The 23,331-nt window shown below is 42.2% G+C and overlaps 1 protein-coding gene across 1 annotated transcript in view; it reads left to right on the top strand.

Annotated features, from left to right (window-relative positions):
• sipa1l3 (signal-induced proliferation-associated 1 like 3) overlaps positions 1 to 23,331 on the top strand; it is a 79,092-nt gene that overhangs the window by 22,160 nt on the left and 33,601 nt on the right. The window contains exon 2 of the mRNA XM_030067796.1: positions 16,481 to 16,564. The gene's annotated coding sequence lies outside the window, so the exon portion shown is untranslated. The remainder of the gene's footprint in view (positions 1 to 16,480; positions 16,565 to 23,331) is intronic.

Genomic DNA, 23,331 nt, shown 5'->3' with positions numbered 1-23,331 from the left:
GATAGCGCTGCACAATGCTTTTGCAGTGTCAGACTGTCAACAAATTTGCTGTATAGTGAAACTTCTGCATTTTTTCCACCAGCCTCTTAGTTTCAGCCACTTACCAGACTCGGTCTGTGAGAATATTCACTCAGCCGTTCCAGATTGTACTGACTAGCTCTGAAAACAGAGGATCATATTTTTGGGGTTCCCCCATGACCCCTCCCTCTATTTTCCATGTTCCCTGTCTGTCTTTGCTGTTCAGCATTTCCATGTCTGACTCTCTCCCACCTTCTCCTTTCATGTCTCTTTTTCTGAAAGAAAGCTGATCTCAGAAATCACTCACGAGCCCAACCGCAGGATCAGGGGGAAGAATCTAGAGAGAGGAGAGTTGCAGGGCCGTCCTAAAGGAGTTTTGGGTGAAAGTGGTTGTACTTTAAATGAGTTTTAGGAGAAGGAGCTATCAGAGGATTTTGATAGCCAGTAGGGAACATTAAGGCTCATTCTTGTCGTGCAGCTCACAGAAAGATATGTTAAGAGTAAAGTGTGATGTCTGAAAAGTAAGGCGCCCAGGAGGCACAGGCACAGCTCATTCTCCCTCATATATGGGACTTTAGGATTCTGGGAATAAATATTAGAAATGGAGGGAACTTAGTAGGCAGGTTTTATGAGGAGGCAGCAGTAGTTGGCCGTGCTCAGCAGGAGAGGGAGGAGGAAGGAGGAGGGAGGGAGTGGTAGATGTGTTTTTAATTTCCTCCAGCAGCTCTGTGCCTGCTTGCTTGGCTGCCTGCTGTTGCCCGCTGTGCTGCGTCTCTCTCGAGTCCCTGCGTTGTAGTGAAGGGCCCTGGGCCAGGATCACTTCAGGACAGGGTGGGGGGGGGGGGTGCTCGTCAGGAGGAGAGGCACGGGCCCACAAGGGGATTGTTCCAACATCATGGGATATAACAAGCTGGGGAGGTGAAAAAACACATGGTCCAAAGGAGAGGTTGGCTGAGGACAGGACAAGGCTCGCTGCTTATTTGAAGTGGACAGTTCAAAAACATGATTTGGCTGCAGCTCGAGAGCATTTCATTTTCACCCTGTTCACACCAGGGTCAGTTTCCTTCCATTCCCCCTTTTCTCCCGAAAGTCAGACAGCCTTTTCTCATATTACAGCCTAGGACTTACCATGACTGCCTGTACCTGGATGGGATAGAGAACTGGGGTTAGAAGAGGAAAGATTAGAGAACAGGTTTGTATCTTTGTATGTCGGCTTTTATTCATATGGATGCCAGAAACACCCAGGACAGCCAAGACTTTGTCATTGGTCAGCTTTATCATTAACATAGTGGATTCTGTTGTACATATATATACATATAAATCCAGAAGGGCAGTAGACTGATCAGTGTAAATCCCCCAAAAATGATAGTAGGAGGGGTTGAGTGGGAATTGGCCTCAGAGTATAGTAACTAGGTGTGTTTACACTTGGTTTGTAACAATCATTTGGTGCTGCTCTGCACAATGTGGTAGAATAAAGTTATGTCCTGCTTTAAAAGAATAATACCATATGACTTCAATATGGTGTGAATTGGTCCAAGCTGCAGTGAAACACCTACATGCAAATGGATTTTCCTCTTGTTAAAACCCCAGTGGTCACACCAGTTTTACATAAAAGTAGAGGTTAATTTTGTCCAAACAAGAAGTTTCAGGCTCACAAGATTTTTCTGCCCTCCTGCTGTAGCCCATTCATAGAGCTCACAGCAGAGCAGAGAAGGGAACCCCACCACCACCACCACCACCACCAAACCTCCCATGCCAACCTGACACCAGGCTGGCATGGGAGGTTGGGCTACACCTAAGTGTGAGTGGGAAAAAGTGCTTATGCTGCAATTATGGGCTGATTACTGGGGGAGATTCAATCAAGGGAGTGAGGTGTTGCTCATAAATCAATACTGTGCTGTTCACTAGGTCAACCCTGGATATTTGTAAAGCTCTTCTGGATATAGATAGAAAGACACTCTTCCACATCTTGCATTTGTGGTCATGTTTTGGATGTTGACAGTTTCAGTTTTAATCATTTCCCCATTCACTCCATGTCTCTCACGAACAAATATCCAAATACAATGTGAAAAAGGCTGAAACAAAAGCTTATCAAAGAGAAGTCACACATTTGTGTCCCGACTTCATCAACCTTGTGTTTTTACTTTACTTCCTGATGGAGGATCTGTTTTCTCAATGTACTCCCACTCAAATAGATGGCCCGCGTTATCAGAGAATGCCAAAACGTCTTCTTCAACTCTTCATGTCTTCCTACATGGTTACAACAGCTGCTGTGTTCCAAGCAGCTTCTAGCAAGCTATCTGGCTTCCTCTTTATATTCTCTGTGCAGCTTGATTTGGACCAATAGGATTTTGTCTTACAGGTGGATGACTATGTCCAGTATTGTCTTTTACATTCACATTACTCCTAAACTGGATAAATGTTCAAATAGGCACAAAGCTGCAACTTATTTTTTTGATAACCTTATTAAAATGCATTTCAGCTGTAATGTTTTACGTGGAAGTTTGTTTTTGAGCCTCGCTTTATGAAACACATTGCACAGAATTAGAAAATGACTGAAAACGACATCATCAACACTGAAATTGCGACTACAGAAATGACAGATGTGGCCGAGTGGCTTTATATGGCAATGTATTGTGAAAACTAACATGTAGAGGCCATTGTTTGAACAGACTTAGATATTCCTCGAAGCCCTCTCTTTGATCTCATGAAGGGAAGGTTTAGATGAAGAAATGTGTAGTGAATGTGTAGTGTTTTGTATCTGTTTCGCCAGTAACCACAAAGTAAAGTAATGGCCCAAGCCTGCACCCTTCAGCTGAAGTAATGGATTGAATCCGTAATCATCAGTAGTGCTGCTAGAAGCGATTATTTTCATTACTAATTAATCTGTTGATTATTTTCTTGACTGATCAATTAGTTGTTGTTTGGTCCACAAAATGTTAGATTAGATCAGATGTTGATCACAATTTCCCACAGCCCAAGGTAACATCCTCAAATGTCTTGTTTTGTCCCAACAAACAGCCCACAACCCAAAGATATTTAGTTTGCTGTCATAGAGGACTAAAGAAACCAGAAAATATTCACATTTGAGAAGCTGGAATTTGAGAATTTGGAAATTTAGGCCTACTTCTTAGAAATGACTCAAAATGATTCATCGATTATCAAAATTGTTCACAGTTGATGTTACAGTTGGCAAATAATCGATTATTTGACTAATCATGGCACCTCTACTCATCAGCACCAATACAATATTGGCTTATACTTAAAGTTTCATACTTTTATTCATAGCAGAATTGATATTGAAAACATGCTATTGGTTGAATATTGGATGAAGCATTCCTAAAGGCTTCATCTCACCACCATAAGCTTTTTTGTCCATTTGAAATCACGCTTCACCCCTCTTGATCTGTGCTGTGCTGTGGCAAACCTACAGCACAGGCAGTACAGGCTGCCTGTATTTCCTGTCACATCATTACATTGTCATTGAACTCTGGATGAACTTGACTGACTGCACATTGCCACTGTGCTGTGAACCTGAGAGTGCGTGAGCTGAATCCAGAGCCTGTCATTGTGTTACCCAGGCCAGTATGCTGGTCCCCTTTCATTTAGGAGGCTCAAGCAGTCAGTGTCAAGTATTAGTCTTAAAAAAGATGAAATGAAACCTATAAACCTATACCTCCTCTCTTCCTGTTCTTCATCCCATGGAGGAGGAGATGCAGTGAATCAGCTTAGACCTCAGCAGTGGTTAAACCCCTCTTATTTTATCCTCGTTACTTCGGTGATTCATGCGACCTTACTGCATTACGCCCGCATCATCCCACAACAGGCCAAACCTTTCCCACGTTTGTCTTGGCCTAACCACAGACTGTGATACAAATCCAGTTACAGTACATTTACTGTCTACATACGCTCTCGGAGAAAACCCCAGAGGAGTTCATCATTTCACAGGCATCAGAGGAACCAGCGGGCGCTATTATCTCTATCTCTGACCGTTATCTCCCAGCCCTGCCACTCTCTCTCTCCACCGGCTGAGCTTATCTAGGCCATGAAACTATACAACTGCTGGGTGGAGGCAGCTGCAGCGGCATTTTTCAAAGACCCAGAGCAGGGAAGAGTCATCACTCCATGTTTCCCATAATTTTAAGTCAAAGTATCCCATCATTTTAAGTCATGTTATTATTTATTGCCTTGATTTTCATGTATCATACACTGTTATCGTGAGGATCCAACCCCTGTGTCTAGGTGTTCAACACTGACAGTCGATCCCTTTAGAGGAGGCAGTGACTGGGGGGAAAATGATCTGCGACAGGCAGGTTTGTCTGTGAGAGCTCACTTATTCCTTTGGGAGCTCACAACGTCCTCATAGAAATGGGCCCTAACTGCCTCTTTTGTCAATGGAGCCATTCAGGGGGAAGAGAGTCAGAGGCCAAGAGAAAAGTGCGAAAGAGAGAGAGAGAGAAAGACTGGCTGGTTTGTGTCAGAGGCCCTCTTTGTCTGACTGCACTGTAACCCCCCCACCACAAACACACACACACACACACACACACACACCCTTGACCCTGTTTGTGCTGTTCCATGTTGCTATTGTTGATGAGTCAGTTGGAGAAAAGAGAGCAACAGTGTCTCTTCACATCCATCAGTTGACTAAAAACAGAGCTAATGGGAATGGCGCTCAAGGTACTCATATTTCCTTTGTGTTTTATCGAAGGCTTAGTATCACCACGGAGCACTCGCGCAGTCTCTCTTACCCTCTTCAGCTTTCAACAATATTTCCAAAGGAACAACTGACCCATCTCAATCGTTGGAGTTGTCGTGTTATTGACTGTCATGTTTTGCTCACTTGTGAAGAAGATTCTGTGAGAGTGATTTTTTATCGATTGGGCTATCTGACTAGGAAATTACTTTGAGGATTTCCGGCAGTATTTCTGACTGCTTGAGTGTGTGGCCATTTCTGTATTAATGGATCTAGTCTATACACAGGGCTGGAAGCCTGGCTGAACACTCCTTATCTATTGAGGCAGCAGGATGGCCTAGTGCATCTGTCTTGTAACCGGAGTATCTGGGTTCAAGCCCTCCTGTTGGCAAACATTCACCTTGCTGACACTGAAGGCTCTGTTCTGTAGCTGACCCTGAGCTCTGACCTCTGACCTCTGTGGAGATAGACAGGTGAAAAGGGATTTTCCTCAGTACAATGTGACATTTTATACTCTGTGTTTTTTCCTTGTCTGAAGCCATTTAACCTTGACTGCCTTGGTTTGTTTTTCACCAGAAAGTTTTCTACTGTTGCCAGATCCCGTCTTTAGCCTTAAACACCCTTTTTGGCTCATTTCATTGCCGGCAGTGATTGTAGATAATCTGTTTTCAGCGTAATGCTTGTGCATGGAGGGGTGCACTTGAGGAATTTTTAATTGAGGCTTAATCTCTGCTTGACCTTCACTGATCTAGTCACTGGAAGTTGCAAGATGGACTCTTAAGTCTGTTTCTTGGCTGGGAGTCCGATCAGGGGCTGCTGAATGTAATCTCATGTGTGTGTGTTTAAGTCAGAGTGCAGCAGCATAATATCTTAGATGTAGATTGTAGGGCAGCAGGGTATTGAGAGGAAGACCCTACCTCAAATGGAGGATCTGTGATCAAAACTCACTGTCGATAAGTATCCGTCCTGCTGATTTATCCTCGAGTTCATCACTGACCTCCATCAGGTTCAGGGACCCTGTCTGCACTGTGACCTGCCTTTGACTTGGGGGCAAACAAAAAGAGTTTCCCCACGGGGGAACAAGAATGCACCATGTTACTCTTGTTACATGAAAGTTATGCTATTAGTGCTGCTGTTTTTGCCGGTTCACTTGAATTTTAGATGTTTCTTATTGCACAGCAAGCCTAACTGCACATCCCAGCGGACAGCTGACATGCTGAGTCCAGCTTTCCTTGGTCCGATATTGTGTTTCTGAAGAAATTCAAGATTTCAGTAAGCAACCTCTGACTCTTTGCCAGCTGTTTTCACATCCACTCTTCTCCCTGCTGGCAGCCTTCTCATCCTGAAAACTCATCATCATTTAGCCTCATTAGCCTGTCACTATAGTGATTTGGTTACAGGAAGGACAAATACACACATGCACACTGCCCCCACTTCCTATGTGAAGGTGATATTGCAGCAGAACATCTGAGAACCTGCATGCCGGAGTCTACACTTGTACAAAATATTCACATTATCATGCTGTAAATTTTTGTAACGGGAAAAAAACATTTACAAATGTGTGAGTTGTAGCAGTTGTAAATCTGTTTGTCCAATCCGCTGTTGAGGCCCCTTGACCTTGGCTTGAGAAGCGACAAAATATTTACCTCCAGACGCTCAGGGGAGTGTATACTAAGTAGGACCTCTTCTGCTCTGACCACTGATTTGTGTATGTGTGTGTGTGTGTGTGTGTGTGTGTGTGTGTCTGTGAGAGAGTGTGACTGTTTGTAAGATGTAAGTGAAATTATGGCAATAGACCAGTAATTACCAAGCCTTTAATCACAATCAGCTGGCAGATTTTGGCAGCGTTCTAGCCGACCCCAGACTGTAATCAAATTATAGCGTACAGTTTCATAATGGCCAAGATATTGCTGGTTGATTTGAGAAAATGCATTCCTGCTGTCCAAATCCCTTTATTCAGTGGTGAGAGCTTTTGGAAACAACAGCACAAATTGGCCAATCTGTTTTTGCTGCCGTACTGTACACTTCAGTGCTCTGCCAGGCTGCACTTGTTGAGCATGACTGCAACTCAGCAGCTAATGCCTCTTGTGGTAGAAAGACTGAATATGGCAGATGTATTTGCTTTACTTGAATAGCTGTCATGATCTACCTTCAGAGCTGTCATCTTCTTTGACAGATGAACAGATATGAATTCAACTTTACTGACAATTACCAGAACATGTACAAGTTCAAGTTCATGTTTATTTAGAGCCCAATATCACCGTTTACAGTCTCAAAGGGCTTTAGATGGCCACAAGTTCACAACAAACACAACAACACCCCCTGACTTAATCCTCATAGTAGGCAAGAAAAAACTGCCAGAAAAAATCCAGCTGAACTGGAAAAAAGGAAGAAATCTTCAGAAGGAGCACAGACAGAGGAGACTCCATTCCTGGCCAGACAAGTGTACAATAGGTGTTGACCCCATTTAGCAAATTACAAACATTATAGTTATGAAGGAAATGCAAGCATCTAAACTGATAGAAGCTAAACTAAACTAAGACAGGAGAGGCTAGAGGCAGAGACTGAGCCTCCCTCAAAGTTCAATCAGAATTATATTATCTATAGCTTAGAGAAAATAAATAAGTCTTAAGTTTGGATTCAGAAGTAACAGGAGAGTTGCCTCCCTTATTTCTTTAGGTAGACCATTTCAGAGGAAGGGAGAGCGTCAGGAAAAGGCTCGGTGGCCAGCTGACTCCTTTTTATGTCTTGGATCAACCAGCAGAACAGCACACTGGGAGCGCAGGGAACAGGGAGAGCATGTGGCACAGACACAGTGCAGTTGTGTACTTGTCATATGAGGCCCGGCTATCTCTGAGTAATGCAAGATAATTTCTTTGCCAGTAGTTATGTCATTATTAATCATAGTGATAAAGTCAGCTTTTCCTGTATAGACAGTAAAAAAGCATCAAGGTCGAGGGTCAGGGGTCATATGCCCCAAGGGAACTTTTGCTGATCAACTGTGGTGTTTTTCATTTATTCTGACAACTTTGTTAATTTCAAAATACTCATTCTCATCATTGCAGTATTTCTTTCTGACTTACCATCACATGTTAAAGAATGTGAACAACGATTTCTCTGTTTTGAATTTTCGTGTTGGTGAGCTCTGGTTCAACTTGTTCCAGATTTATAGTTGAGCCAAATCCTCTGAATAGACACTGTCTGTTTGCAGAGCCTGCACAACTTGATGTTTCAGCCAAATCATAAGGAAACTTAAAAGCATTGGAAGCTCTGGGTTGTGCCTGCATTGGTGGCCTGGTCTGTAATGCTCTCTAAAGGCAAAGGCAGATACAGTATTTTACAGTATGACTCTTTTTCTCATGGCACTTATTGATTCCCTGTGGCCAAAAATGTGTCTCTTTAATCACATTTTCCTCACCTCCCTGAAATTTTGGATTTCTGCAATTGTTGAAAAGCAAAGCCATCCAGATTTTAAAAAAGCCAGTGCCATTCAGTACTTATGTTCCTAATTTCCTTTTACAGTCCAGCCAAACAGGTTGTTCTGTTTGCACTGATCTGAGTTATTTATTAGATGGTGTTGCTGGAGAAGCCACTTCAGTTTGTCACACAATTTGTTTTTTGACCTGACACTACAGGTTGTTCTAATACACTTAAGTGAAGGAGAGATGTTGCTGAATTTTTTTATGAATTCCACAAAACAGTAATTATGGCGCTTGTTCTGTTGATCTGTTCAAGTGAAAAGAAGTGGAACCGAATTAATTGTCAATTAATTCATTTAACTCAATTATTGATTTAAGTAGTTTTTGAATTATGGCTAGTGAAAATTTTGGTGTTTATGACTGTAAATACACAAGCATCACCAATTACAGTTAATCCTGAATCCTGATTAATCAAACAGTCATTATTAAACTGAATCGTGAGCCACACACCTTGATAACACTGAATTGTGAGATGACTGGTGATTTCCATCCGCACTAAGTGATCAAACGAAGCAAATCGGGAATGTGATTAATAAATGATTGAATGATTGATAGAATGATTGAATGAATGATTGAATGATTAAAAACAAATCAGCACAATACTGAGAAAAGGAGACACATTGAAAACCACTGCCTGTTGCAGTTGACAGTGATCACCACCACATGTTTTAATGCATATGTTTGCTTGGGGAGCTGTGCTTGTTTGTAACCTACACACAGCCATCCCTGTGCGTTTGTGTGTGTGTGTGTGTGTGTGTGTGTGTGTGTGTGTGTGTGTGTGTGTGTGTGTGTGTGCATGTGTGTATCTGCAAGTATCTCCCTTGACAGTCCCGTGCAGCACAGGCCTGAGTTAATCAGTGTGGAGCAGCAGCAGCCCGCTGTTCTCCCCTGGGACGCCTCTGTGGGAGCCGCAGCAGCTGCGGTGGTGTAACTCAGCCTTAGGACCCATCGTTAAGGCACTCACTCACACACGCACACACTCACACACACATACACGCAAACAAACCCAGTCTCACCACACACCCATGGGGGATTAAAGCTAGCCTGAGGCCAGGAGCAGAGGGGAGGAGCTTCAGCTTAGCTTCATTATTGTCTTTCATTATATTTATCAAGTATTGTGCTGTAAGCAGTGGCATTGGAATAACTGTAGTATGTAAGGATGAGTGTCCTGAACTGTTGGCAGCGCTGTGGTGAAGTGAGTACGAAGGGTGTTGTTGAAGCACAGGATCAAGTGCTGGTGCAAGCAAGACAATGAATTTCTACCAGCTGCAGTTAGTTAGGAAGTTAAGTAAATTTTTGGGACATGGCATGTAATATTTGGGCATTTTGTCAGCCTTTGTTTAAAAAAAATCAAATATCTGACATCTGATTCTGAAGTACAATTTTGATCTGGGGAAAAAGTCATTTTATGTTTATATAAGTTATGTAAATTCAAAATTTTGAAAGTCATGGAAAACTCAGAGAAATTTAGATTTGACAGATTTGATTGTGTGACCCTGGATATTTTTTTAAGCCCATCATCAGCTGTTTAGACTGCCCTCATACCATTACAGTATCAATCTTCCAGCATCATTAGTCTGTGTTCAGGTGCTGAGTTGTGGTTTTGTGTCTGCGTATCGTCACTGCAACTGTGGAGCAGGAACAAGGCATCTGTCCTGAGGTTGGATTAAAGCGTCACCAGGCTGTTGTGACAGCAGCACTTCAGCTGAACAGAAACACACAGACTGGCCTCCCGTCATATCTGACCTGCATGTCACTTTGAAGGAATGCGTCTCTGCTGCCCAGGAGTCAGTTAATCAGTCAGACGGGATGCAGGCCCGGTCTCCTGTGGCTGACTTCATGTAGGTAGATAACAAAATCTAGATGAAATCAACCTTCCCACCTGCTGCTGTTCGATACGCCCTGGTGAGCACAGAGAATGGCTGAGTGTTTAGAAAAAGCCTGTGTTGTTGTGTATTCCCACATTCATGCGTGATACACACCAAAGATGTAACACAATGCAGGGCGATTGTGAATGGAAGACTTATTCCTCTTATTTAGCTGAACTATTCAATTCCAAACATTATATTTGATTGTTTCCTGAGGTACTCTTACTTCACGGCTTCTTTGTGTTTTTTGTGTTTAAAACACTGCAAACACTTTTACTGGGCTATACAAATAAAGTTATCATTAACATCCTTATTACAGCAGTATTTTTGGAGATTAGTTACAGGTTTTGGTATGATTACATGTTTTTGCTTGCCTGCTCATTTTTGTGCAGGTGCACACACACACAGTCACACACACAAATGGGAAATAAGCTGCACAACTGAGGAAGTTAGGTGCCTCGCTCAGTGGCACGAAAACGGTACTATAGCTGTCAAGGAAGGGTAGAGTTACTGATCCAGTTTTTCCCAGACTGTGAATTTGAACCTGCAACTTTGAAATACCCATAAGCTTACCCTTTAACCTCTCAGGCTTCCCCTGCTGGTGTCAGTACATTCAGGTGTTGCCGTCTGACAAGCCTCTCCACACAGCTGGAGCTGGGGCTCGGCACAGACCGGTTGACCAACTTGTCTAAAAAGAGCACATACAGAAAATGACAAGAATGTGGGGATTGTCGAAGGATAAAGAATGTGCTACAGCAGATTATGTTATGGAAACAAGAACAAGTAACAGATGTTTGAAGTCTGCTGATGAGTGCACTTTTACCCACCCCAGAGCTCTGTCACATTTTTGAGGAGTTTAGTGCTCATTCAGACATGCACATGCTTTTTAAAGCTTGCATGGCACGTGGTCGTCAGCAGCCTAAGCCTCTCCAACTGAGAGAGCGAGGAGAGATGGACAGACTGATGAAACCACACAGTTAGAGGGAATAGAGCAGAGGAGGGTGAACTCTGTACACACCAGGTGATTAGTGTGTAGTGTGGGACTTTTTTTTTTTTTTTGCCTGTTTATTTTCTCTGCGCCTTCACAGTGACAGGACATGAGTGACTGACTGATGGCCGTATGGGTTTATCAGATTGTGTCTTGTTATTTACCGTTCTGCTCTCAGGTTGTGTGTCCTGAATGCCTGCGGCCTGCCGCCTACATAATACATCTTCCTGTCCGTGTGCCTTGCCGTTCCTATAGCAACCAGCACTGGCATAGTGAACAAGCAGCCACAGCAGCATTTCCAAGTCATTTTAGTGAAAGGATACAGTATTGCATACAGCTACATCACTGCATTTTCCTCTTTAAGTTGCCTGTAAGCAGAGCTCATGACGACTGCATTTTCTCTCTATTTGCACTAATCCTGTGGAATGATGAATTCCCTGATTTTGTGCTTCTTCAGTTTTTATTTTTGTAAGGTGCCATGAAGGAACATCTTCCTTGTATATTTTCCATCAGATTTGTGAGACCAAAAAGCGATTGAATAAATATAGCCCAATGTTGTTTTGATGGATGGAAGGTAAACATGACTGACTTGCTGTAAGAGAAATATGCTCAGTATCCACTGGATAATACACAAGGTGTGATCTGCTCCACTCTAGAGCACTGAAATAGGCTAATCATCAGTATTATCTTTAGAATAACCCACTACTAATATTGATCAGCTGCCGATCGATCAGAGCATCTCTATGTGTGATTTATTTATAGCCTACTTAGGGATACCATTAAAATACAATGTCTGTTTTGATTTTTTTCAAGTGTTTCCCATGGACTGGGGGTGGTCCAGTCACATCCCTAAACCTACGAATACGAGCTCTTGCCCTCCTCCCCGTTTTCATCTCAAACACATTCACAGTGGGGATACCTTACAGCGGGACAGAGGCACGCGTCACTCACTTGTGACACACAAGGGAAGGAAGCGAAGCAAGAGTTTTTTTTCCAGCAGATTCCATTCCTCTATTTCAGTTTAAATAAGATGAACCACAGAGAGAGGGGGGCGTGCAGAGGGATGAAGCTCTGAAAGGGATGAAAGTGTGGCAGTCCCCACCTCCAAGTGCTGGAGTATGAATGGGGCTGCCTACCCCTCTCTGCAGGGGATTTCCCTCCCTCTATTGCAGCATGCATACTCAATGCACAGACTCCAAAGCGTAATATATACATGCTTACAGCACGCACACAGTATTCTCAAGCATTGTACATGGGGGCTATAGATTCTTGTTAGGGTAGAGGCCAGTCGTTGCTGTGATTGAATTTAAAAATATGAAATGTCTTTGTAAAAAAAGAGAAGAGACTTTGATGTCCATCACAGTGCAGATCCCACTCCCCTGCTGCATCAGTATGCAGCTGGTTGCTCTGTTGAGACATGAGCACAGTGTCAATAACAGTAGCAGTCAATGTGCAACTGCTGACTGAACATGATGTTGACCTGCTCAAATGTGACTGTTTTGAAATGCTTGAATCAGTACCTGTGCAAATTTAGCCTCTACATTTACTCCCAAAAAGTACTCATTCCCCTTTACTTTTTGACCCTTTTGTATGTCTAAGTACTTTTTTTTTTGTCTGGGTTTTATGTTTATGTGTAAAAATGTTAGAAGTCTACCAAAACAGTATTCAAATAGAAAATCTGATTGGGTTAGCCTCCTTTTGGTTTAAGTTATCAATCAAAATCATATGTGCTACTCTTACTTCATCTTTAGCTCATATTTAGGATGTTCAAATAATTGTGTCTTTTGTAAAGCTTTTTATTCTCTCTCGCTGACAGATATGAGATGAAGTCTCTTTAATACTCAGTACAGTTTTTAATAGTATGGAACATTTTTCTCAGATATAGATGGCATTCAAGGCCAGTCTCTGAGAAATGAAGGAAAATAGAAATAATTACCACTCTGCCTTCGTTTTTATTCAGTGGTCTTCAACTTTGTGCCATAGTAACCCAATAGTCTGCATGCAGTTTTTTTTTTTTTTTTTTTTTTTTTTTTAGAAAGACTGATTAATAGAAAGTTGTAGAAGAATTCAACATTCAGTATTTATGTTAATACTCCTTAGTCTACAAATTCATTGTAGATGGTTTTCCAAATTCTAATTATTATTGTTTATTATTATTTTTCCTAAAACAGCTTAGGCCGATCATGCGGATCGTATGTTTTTTTTTTTTTTTTTTTTTTTTTTTGAAGGTTTCTAGTAAGCTAACTGTATGGGTTTTCATTTCTAAAGATATTAAGTTTTATTTTCTTGAAGGACATCATAGGAATAGTTACAAGTTACATTTTGGAAAAATGAATCTACTGAATGAATTTAATAAAATGTTTTAAAGTTTTCAGAGTTCAGCGGATGCCCAGATTGGAAGACATCAAATATAATAAGGGGGAAGATGAAGCCAGGATTAATCCACAAACTTTCCAGAGCTTTTATCCACTGCACCGATACTTTTGCAAATCTTTCAGCTCTCTAGGAAAGAGCAGTCTCTTTTTTTCCAACTTGAATAAGGAAGAAAAATGTCAGTAGGCTGAACTCTAGTGGGGTACTTACACAGCAAGATGCCTAAAATATTCATACCATTTGAGTTGTGACAGTAATCCCATTCGAATCACAACATAATGCCAATGATGATGAAGTCATAGACATGCCTGCAGACACACACACCCTCCCTCTGTCTCTCCCTCCATGTCATAGCAGTGTTTGTTGCTCTTCTACTGTAATGAGATGTAAAGTTAGATTTGCATGCCCTCCATGAAATTATTTTTTTATATTTTGTATGCTGAACACACAGGCCTACTGTCTTAAAGACATACACAGGGTATACAGACACACACATTCACACTGGGAGTAAGCCAACTGTGTCCTGGCTGTGTGACAGTCTCTGTCTGCCAGGCTGCAGAAACCACAGAGAATGACTCCAATACTAAATATACAGCAGACTCTCAAGACTCGCCAGTGTGTTCGTCAAGCATGTAGACTTTCTACCAGGCACGTGTGGCAGCGTCCTTTTAAATGGACTTGGCACTGTGTGTGTGGCATCGTTCCATAACGGTTCAGTTGTGTGTAGATCTGCTGTTTGGGGAGGACACGGACTTCATCCTCATTCATGAAATTCCTTCTTCAATGAAATCAGTCTTGAATTGGCTCAGCGGTGTGTATCAGGGCATCATGGGAAAAGTGTTTGGTGCTGTAAAATAGTGTCACCATGTATAGCAATCCCACAAGATGTCTGTCCACATACCATTATAGATTCACCACCATGTTGAACAGCCTGCAGCAGACGTTGGTTGAAAGCATCATTTGGCTTTTTCCAAGCATAAACCCACCCAGATGAAGGAAAATGATTGAATGACAAGTCATCAAGCCTAATTATTTCCATTGCTCTAAGTTCTTTTTTCCATTGGGACAAGGATACAAGTAGTTAAAGAGCGGCCAGCTGACTCTGTAGCTCATAACATGCAGTTTTATTTGACGCTGTGTCACAGAGATGTTCATACAAGTCTGTGATGATTTTTGAGGCCGGAGTTTTGTGGTGTTAAGCAGCCACGCTTGTGTCTATCACTGCTGTTGAGATCCTTGCCAGTGTTCCTCTTCCCCAGTGCAGTTAGTCTGTGTTTGGTATGGTAATACCACATGCCACTTCTAATAATTTTGCAGTATTTGTGACCGATGCACTTGCATTTCAGGCACTGATGATTTTGCCTCTTTGCAAAGCTGCCTAATTTTACTTTGAAAACATTGTCAAACCTCTTTTGTACCCTGTACATGCTGCTTATTTGCATTCAACCTAATATGAATTACCTGTATAGGTGTATTTGTATTTTACCTCTCTAGATTTCATTTATTTTATTTTGTCTTGTAAGTGTGTGCAGGTGCACATTCCACTTTTTTGTGTCAGCTGTTGGCCTCCCTAATGTGAGTGTGATGTGTCCTTAAGTCCTTAAGTGTGCGTTATACTTTCCATACAGTATATGCCACCTTGTACAGAAGCTGCAGACAGGCAGTGTAATCATTCTCAGGCTGCGGCTGGCCTCTGTGGAGCGAGGTCTGCCATGGTTGGGAAGTTTTCACTTATGATTTAATTTAACTTAATTCAATTTGCAGGGCAGTGGAGGGATGCCTGAGCTTTAAATCCATGCTGACTCTGCTGGCTTTGTTCACGGCTGCCTGTCCGCTATAGAGAAATACTCACACACACACACACACACACAGTTGTTGACCCCTGTCCACCTCAACACCCCCCACCACTAAAGACTGTTACTGTGCTTGCCGTCGTGGAGTAAGTGGACCTGGATTGATCGGTATTGATTGAAACTGTATTTGTCAGACAGTAATGGGCCTCCCCCTCAGGGCATAATGTCTGTTCAGTGCCCATCCCCGTCCCTCCAGCCCCTCCTCACCCCTCACTTCACATCTCACTTGTGTTTAAACAGCCCTTCCCCCCTCACCATTATGCAGCCGTCCGACCTCTAATCAAAGTGCACAACCTCCTTCATTTGCTTATCTTCCCTTCTGCCTGTCCATCCTTCAGTCTCGGGCTAGAGCCAAGAGGTTGAGGGGATGTTCAGTCGTAAAGACGGGGCTGGCGGTGATAGGAGGATGTGAAGGACAAGGAGGAAAGGGAACAGTTGATTAGGACAGACGCTAGCAGCATGTTTGTTCGTGTCTTTACATTTTGTATGCAAAGGATTGGATGGGATAAGTTCAGCTGTTTTTCGGTTTGTTTTTGTTTTGATGGATGTATTTTCTTGTTGAATGTTTGAGCTGAAATGACAAAGTGTAACTGCAGTGAAGTGGTGTGAAGAGTGCGTGTTCATGTGCACATCTTTGTTCAGACTTCTCGCAAACAATAGACAAGAGTTCACGGCTGGCCTGATGAGTGGGGAACTGGATACAGCTACTCCTCTCTCACACATACACACACACACACACACACACACAAACACACAAAAGCCCTCACTTATCACACCTACTGTGCACTCAACTTACAAGAAATGCAGGTGGTTATTGGTTAAAATGTTAAGCAATACAGGCACTCAAAGGGATTGGGTTCTAAAATTTATTTTTTGAGGCGCTAACTGGTATCAGTGTGTTGTTTGAGGTAGTCAAAAATTATACTTGGCATTGCCTCTACATGTAAGTGCACAGCTGGTAGTTTAGATGATAACTGTGTGTTAAAAGTAGTTGAATAGCACTGGATCTTTTGTGCTGTCATTTATCTGTGCATGATCAGAATGATTTGATACTCCCGGAGTGTTGTCTGTTTGAAATTAACTGTTGAGTTCATACGCTAATGACTAGCCACTTGCCGTGAATGAAGTCCAAAGTGAAGCTGTAGATAATATTGGAAACCAATCAGCTGCAGGCTAATATGATCATCTCTCTCCTTTTCCTCCATTAGAGTGAAAATCGGAGCTTCATCCCTGCATTGTGTCAGCAAACACTCAGACCACGCCTGCTTCACCTGCACAGCTGAGGCCTTGAGGTACAATTAGTATGACATATGTGTGTGTGTGTGTGTGTGTGTGTGTGTGTGTGAGAGAGAGAGAAGGAGAGGGAGAGAGATTCATTTTAATCCATTTTTTAATCCATTTTAGTCTATATGGTCCAGAACATATTGAAGTCTCTTTCCCCTAAATGTGTTAATTTTCCACTAATGTGAGCATTTGTCCTCTGATCTGTCGATATCTGCATGTTAATGTAACTCACTGCCAGTAGCAATGCATTAACTCATTGTATTTGCTTTCATTTCATTTGTGTGGGTGGGTGGCATGAGCGTGTTGCGTGTTTGTTTCAGCACGTGTAACCATTACTGTTCTGCAGAGAGAGAGAGAGAAAGAGAAAGAGAGAATTGTAAACTTTGTGTCTGATTTCATGTCTTCAAAAGGCCCAACCTGGTCTGACAGCGTCCTGTCAGCAGTCCCTGTGGCTCTGACAGTGAGGTGAAAGGAACAGGGACATGTTATGTAAAAATATGTTAAGTCCTTGTGTCTGCCCTGTTTTGTTTTGTCTTGGAGGACTGCCTACACACAAAAATCCATTATATCAAGTCATTTTACCGATGGTATTGATTCTTAAAATTGTATAATGTCGATCAGTTGCCCCCCTCCCACCATGTGGCAAATGTCTGCACAGAGGAAAACATGCATGGAAGTAGCCTTGATGCATTGAACTTCGCATCATAATATTTCATTTAATGGTGCGTCTGTGTAGCTTAACATTGATTTTTGGCTTAAATAGCTTTAGTGCCCACAAGTTTGTGGCACCATCAGAGGACACACCGATTAATCAGTAAGAAAGTTAGGGATTTGGTCAACCAAAATGTTCCTAATTATCTAACCTAACTTTCTTTATTTCTCTATTTATTTTTTCTTCTTTTCAGTCAGTTGCAGCCCTAAAGTTTTACTTTGTTTTGAATTTTCTTGAAAATTCTTGACTGGTCTGTTTTAATTTGAAGATATTGACATGTGTTAATAGAAAATTCCTGAAACAAGTGTCACTTCGCTGAAAACAAGTGAAATTATCTTACGTCACTGACAGAATTTTTCTCTTATATAGAAGATATAAGATATAGAAATATACATATAGAACAATCTATATCTTACTAAGGGTGCATTCACATTGTCCCACTGTTTTGTAGAAAAAGAACCTCCTCAACAATATTTTGTGCTGATGATAAAAAACCAGTTGCTCAACACACACACACCCAGACGCGCGCACACACACACGCACACACAGTTTCCATAAAGGCCAGCTGCATTACTTTGAGCAAGTTCTTCTTGTCCAGCTGAGTCTTTGTGATTTGAGTAAAAAATACCACCAGCTGTTCTACCGTCTCTTTCTCCGTTTTCATTCTTGTTAGTCTTTTGGTAAACCGTCAGCTTTTTGATTAGGTGTTCCACAAAACCAGGCAATGTGCCCTCCACTGATCTTTAAAACATTTGCTTTCTGTCCACAGTCCTTTGACTTTGGTTTGGAAAAGGCACAGGCAGTTAAAAATAAAAAGTTGGAAAGTGTTAAAACACTTTTCCTGGTGCCACTGAGTCATACCCATGAATTGATTCTTTACTTTCAAACACTGCCTCTGGATTGTAACTTTTTAATTTAGTGTTATCTTTGTTATCACTTTTTTTTGCTTCTCTCCATTTTCTTCTATTACATGTTGATGTGCGTAGTGTCCTGGATCCTCCTCCGCAGACGCAGTGGTGTGCGCCGTACATTACACTAGTCCACAAGGGATTCACTTATTAGAGAATTGCACAAAAATGATGGGGGCTTTTGTTGTAACAAATTTTGATTGGGGTTAAAAGCGGTAGTGTTGAACATGACAGCCTCCAGTCATACTCCGGTACCTCTTTGGAGGGAGGCAAGAAAAAAGAAAATTCAGGGACAAATTTGGTATCAAATTTTTAGGGATGGAGCTTACATTTTGATTCAGTGTTCATTATGGAGTTCATGATTTGATGCAACTATATCACATGTCATAAGTTCAGTGATTGTTAAGTATGAAATAACTGTATTTAGTCATTTTTTTGGCTTGCTGGAATGTAAGTCAAATGTAATTAAAAAAATGTTGTCATTACAAAGTGCAAATATGATGTTGATGGAGAGTTTGAGAAATCGTAACGAGCAAGCCGTTTACTACAGAGGCATAAAATGTGTGTGATACATATTTCATTTTTTGTATATATTGCATTTTGATGCATCATCCAGTGATGATACATCAATTGATAGAGACATTTTACAAGCACTGCACTATCTAAACATTACATGCTTATTCACCTGGACATTCATTTTGACCTCCATTATGCTTCTCCTCTCCACCTCCGGCTCCTCAACTCCTCCTTATTTTCTCACCACCGTTCATCTGTTCATCTCCCACAAACAAGCCAATGAATGGTCGTGATGATAAATGAAGATGTGGGCTGTGATTCGTGATCATCCCACTGGGTGCAAATCATTAAACTTGTTGCGTGGATGGCAGTGGGTTTGTGTTTGTGTGTATGAGTGTGTATGTGTGTTGAATTTACCCTTGATGAGTCCAGCTTGCTCTTTCCACTCCAAACCCTGGTGCCTCTCCTGTTGGGCTGTCTCGATGTGTTAGGGGAAAGACAGTCTGACAGACAAACAGACAGATGGAAGTGACATCAGAGAGGTTTGGCAAAACAGTGTCTGCAGAAATCAGTGGTAACCATGACAGCAGGGTCAGGAGAGATGGAAGAGACAAGGAAAAAAGAAGGTGAAGAGGAAAGGAAGAGGACAGGGAAAGAACTGAAACTGAGTGAAACCTGAGTCTGAGCCGGGGGTGGGCGGGTCACTTTCAGATGAACCAAGCAAACATGCAAGACAAACGTAGCGCAAAGTCAGAGAGACATGGGGACCTGATGTGTCTGTGATGCCTCCCTGTGACTGTCTGATTCTTTGTTAGTGTTTATTCGTGTTTGTAGTAGAAATTTTGCTGTAGATGAGGTGGGCCAGTGTGGTTTTGGTTCTTAGCTCCAGCAGCCGTATTACAGAAACCTTCCATCTTAAATCTTAAGACAGAAGAGTCTATGTTAGGCTTGTTCCAAATTTTGCATTACCAAACAGATAGGATAGGATAGGATTTCTGTAATATAGCCGTAGCTTTGCTCTCTTGCCAATTTCAGCATCAGTTTGAGTAGGTGTTGTGGTTCAAGAATAGCTCTTCTTATAATGTATATAACAATAACTAGCCAACTGTGCTGGAACTGCTTTTGTTATTACTATTATTATTTTGGGTGGGCTGAGCAGTAAGACCAAACGATGACTCCTTATAGTATTCATATCGTATTTTGCCACTGCGGAGGCAATTTTCCAAAACACTGCTCTTGCTACAGCCGGATTCAAGAATGACGCCTGGGCAAAAGTAGCGCACCATTACTCCATTTGGCACATCTACTGGCACTGGAGTCAGATTTGTTTATCTTATCTGTTATTGTACACGGAAAGCAGTTTGCCTCTACGACAGCATCAGTGGAACAAAGACAGACACCGGCAGGAGACAGCCTCTCTCCATAAGCCTCACCGGCTGCTCCACTCCAGAGCACAATGAGACTGAATTGCCCGTGTCCTCAGGCTTGCACCGGGCCGCTGAGCCCATACTTTAGCCTTCAGACACCTCGCCTCCGCCACTTACTTCTAATGCATTTACTCATTAGCTTTTCACTCGTCTCTTTCTCCTATTGCATTTTAACCTAGACCTTTCGGTTTTTATTTTCTCTGGCTGGTAAAACAAACAAGCCTTTTCATTGTAAACAAATAAGAGCTGAGCAACTGTCATATCGCCTTGTGGTTATTTTATTAAAGTCTAGTTGCATCCCTATGTAACATTCTCAGATTTTTTTTTTAACTGATCACGTTAGGTCAGTAATTCATCACTTGAGTTGGCGCCAACTTCAGTAATTCAAGTTGATGTTTGATAAAGGCCAGCTGTAGGCTTATGGCACCTCCCATCAGAGGCTGTGGTGGGACGGATGCTTGATGTGTCGTCCCCAGGCCGCCAGCCAGTGTTGTGATGTTTAGTGTTGTATTTTACTGTCCTGCTCTACTCTGGCCCCTGTCTGCCGTCTGCCAGTCATATGTACCACCATCTGCTCTCCAGCCCAGCCCCTAATCTAACATGCACTGTGGCGCCGTTTGCTTAATTTAAACTCAGCGCTGATATTACTGCTGATGTAATAAGCCTGAGGCACTTCATTTTATTTTCAAGGGTTTTTACAACAGGCCATGTTTCAGTTTTAATTTTGTGTGTTGATTTGATGATTGGGGCTTTGCATTAGACTCCAGGCTCATACTTTGCATCATTCCAACTACTGTCTTAGTCACTTGCTTCAGTGTCGGATATAATTAGACACCTTAACGTTTTGCATAAACAGAGAGAGAGGCATATGGTAGGCCTGTCCCTCCCCATCTCTGATCCATTACTTTTTTGACAAGCACTACAGGTCCACGCTGTTCTCAGGTCTGCCTGTGTCGGTATGACACACCAGCAGCAGCACCACCTCCACACCGAGCACACTCATTCCTCTGGTAGCTACACTCCTCTGCTAACTCTGTCATTACCATCATCTAACCAGTGTAATTACCCGCCTCAGTGTGCGTTTGTGGTGTATCAGGCCAAGGCTGCATCATGCACAGCTAGAGAGAGAGAGACAGAGAGAGACAGACAGACAGACAGACAGACAGACAGAGAGAAGGAGAGAGAAGGAGGATGAATGGGGAGAGTTGGAGGGAATCAGTCAGTGAGAGTCAGGAGAGGGAGGGAAGCACAGAGCATGGGAGGTACATCAGAGAGCTGACTAATTACTATATGTGAGTAATTAAAAGGCATTAACTGCCTGTGCTTCATCTTCTGAAGTTTGGGCCAAAGCTGGATGTCTGCCCGAGGGCTTTGTGAGCTCTATTCTTACTGTAGGTGATGGAGCTTGATCCTTAAATGTTTTCACCAGAAATTTCTGCCTCCTCCCTGATTGACAGTATTAGTTTTATTTTACAGTGCTGCTGATTGGAATTTACATTCCTGTCCTGTCATCACCACCACCCCACCAGCTGAGGACTAGTGGCTCTCACAGTTACACCTTAAATATGTAACTTTGCATAGCCAGCTGATCTTTATTTGCCCACATAAAACTTCCTGGAAAAACCTCAACCAGAAAATCAGAATGCTCATTGGTTGGTCCCTTGAACTACAGTAGTTAAAGTGATGATGAAAACTAATAGAGATTGCTCAGAATTCAAAAACTGTTTTAAACTCCCATTGCTGCCACCCCTACTCTAAATAGTTTGAATGCAACACTACCCACAATCCTATTATTTTGCAAGTGGGAATGGAATCAGAGTATGACTATATGGCATGAGGCTACTAAACATGTGGTTTGCTTGTGTGTATTTGCCTCTTTCCTGCTTCCCTACATTATGGCTGTGGCCTTGTATTGTGTGTGTCTAACTGTGTCTGGCAGGCTGCTGAAGGCTGTCAGGTTTGGTGCTTGCTGACTAGCTGTGTGCTGCGGACGCCCTGAGACATGACAGAAGTCACTAACACTGAGTAGACCGCGCTCCCCCTGTTCCCTCTCTCACCAGGCACCTCAGGCACATAATGAGCCCATTCTGCAGCTCTGCAGCTGGGGCCGGATAATCTGGGATTGGGCCTGATAGTGTATCACAGGCCGGCCCTCCGGATGAGGAAAGGCTCTCTGTGAGAAAGCGTGATCAGAGCGGGAGCCTTTGATTCTCAAAAAACAAAGACATGATACATTTGTGTGGCTGGATGACTGTTGGGGGATTTTGTAAGCTGTGAATGAGTTTTGTTGATGCTGTGTGTGTGTATGTGTGTGTGTGAGTGAGTAATGCAGTCTTGGGGCCAGAAATGAATTCATAGAAGACTCATAAAACAAATTTTCTATCATAAAACACACACAAACAATTCTGAGCTACCTTGAGACAACAAAAAGCTCCACATTACTCAAATTTTAATTTCGTAACTACATAGTCACCCCAGGATTCAACAGTCACGGGATTCTTACACACTAAAAAAATGGCGTCTGGAGAGAAGCAAGTCAATTTTTGGTCCCACAGCTAAATTGCGCCTAATGTGTGCTTTCTGCTTGCTATTAAAATCACTGGGAGGAGACAGGCTGTTAGCTTGTCTTGTCAGACGAGTATAGCGTTGGCAGTGTGTGATCAAATGAAGTGCATAAATCTGATATGAATAGTTTTCAGACAGTCTGTAGCTGAGTCATATGATTTACTTCCTCACAGTTTTGTCTGAGCAGTAAGAATTTTAGGGCTGTTTTTTTCATGCCTCTTGAAAATAGTTTGACGGTCACGGGATTTGAAAAATCCAATAATAATTTCACATTGATGGCCAAGGAATCTAATTAGGAAAATATTACATTTTGCTAAAATAATCACAATGAAGAGCTGCATACATATATAGCCCTTTAAAGCTGACAGAGAGGTTCTTAAGGAATTGTAAATGTAGAAAAAGGAAACAGGGCAATGAAAATGTTGGCACAATCACCACTAAACAATGGCCGACTGAGAAATGAAATGGATCGGTTGGATCAGAAACTCTGCTGCAGGCAGGTACTCGGATGGGATGAGAGGAAGGTTTGATATATGACAGACATGAAGTTAGGAAGATAGACCAATATAAGCTCTATAGATTCAGAAACTTGGGGATTTAAAGAGAGCCTCGCTGAAAGGAATAGCATGATGCTGAGAAAAAATGAG

The sequence above is a fragment of the Myripristis murdjan genome, chromosome 13 (assembly GCF_902150065.1).
Source record: "Myripristis murdjan chromosome 13, fMyrMur1.1, whole genome shotgun sequence".
Taxonomy (NCBI): Eukaryota; Metazoa; Chordata; class Actinopteri; order Holocentriformes; family Holocentridae; genus Myripristis; species Myripristis murdjan.
The sequence above is the reverse complement of the archived record's forward strand: the minus strand, read 5'-3'. Positions and strand labels throughout refer to the sequence as shown.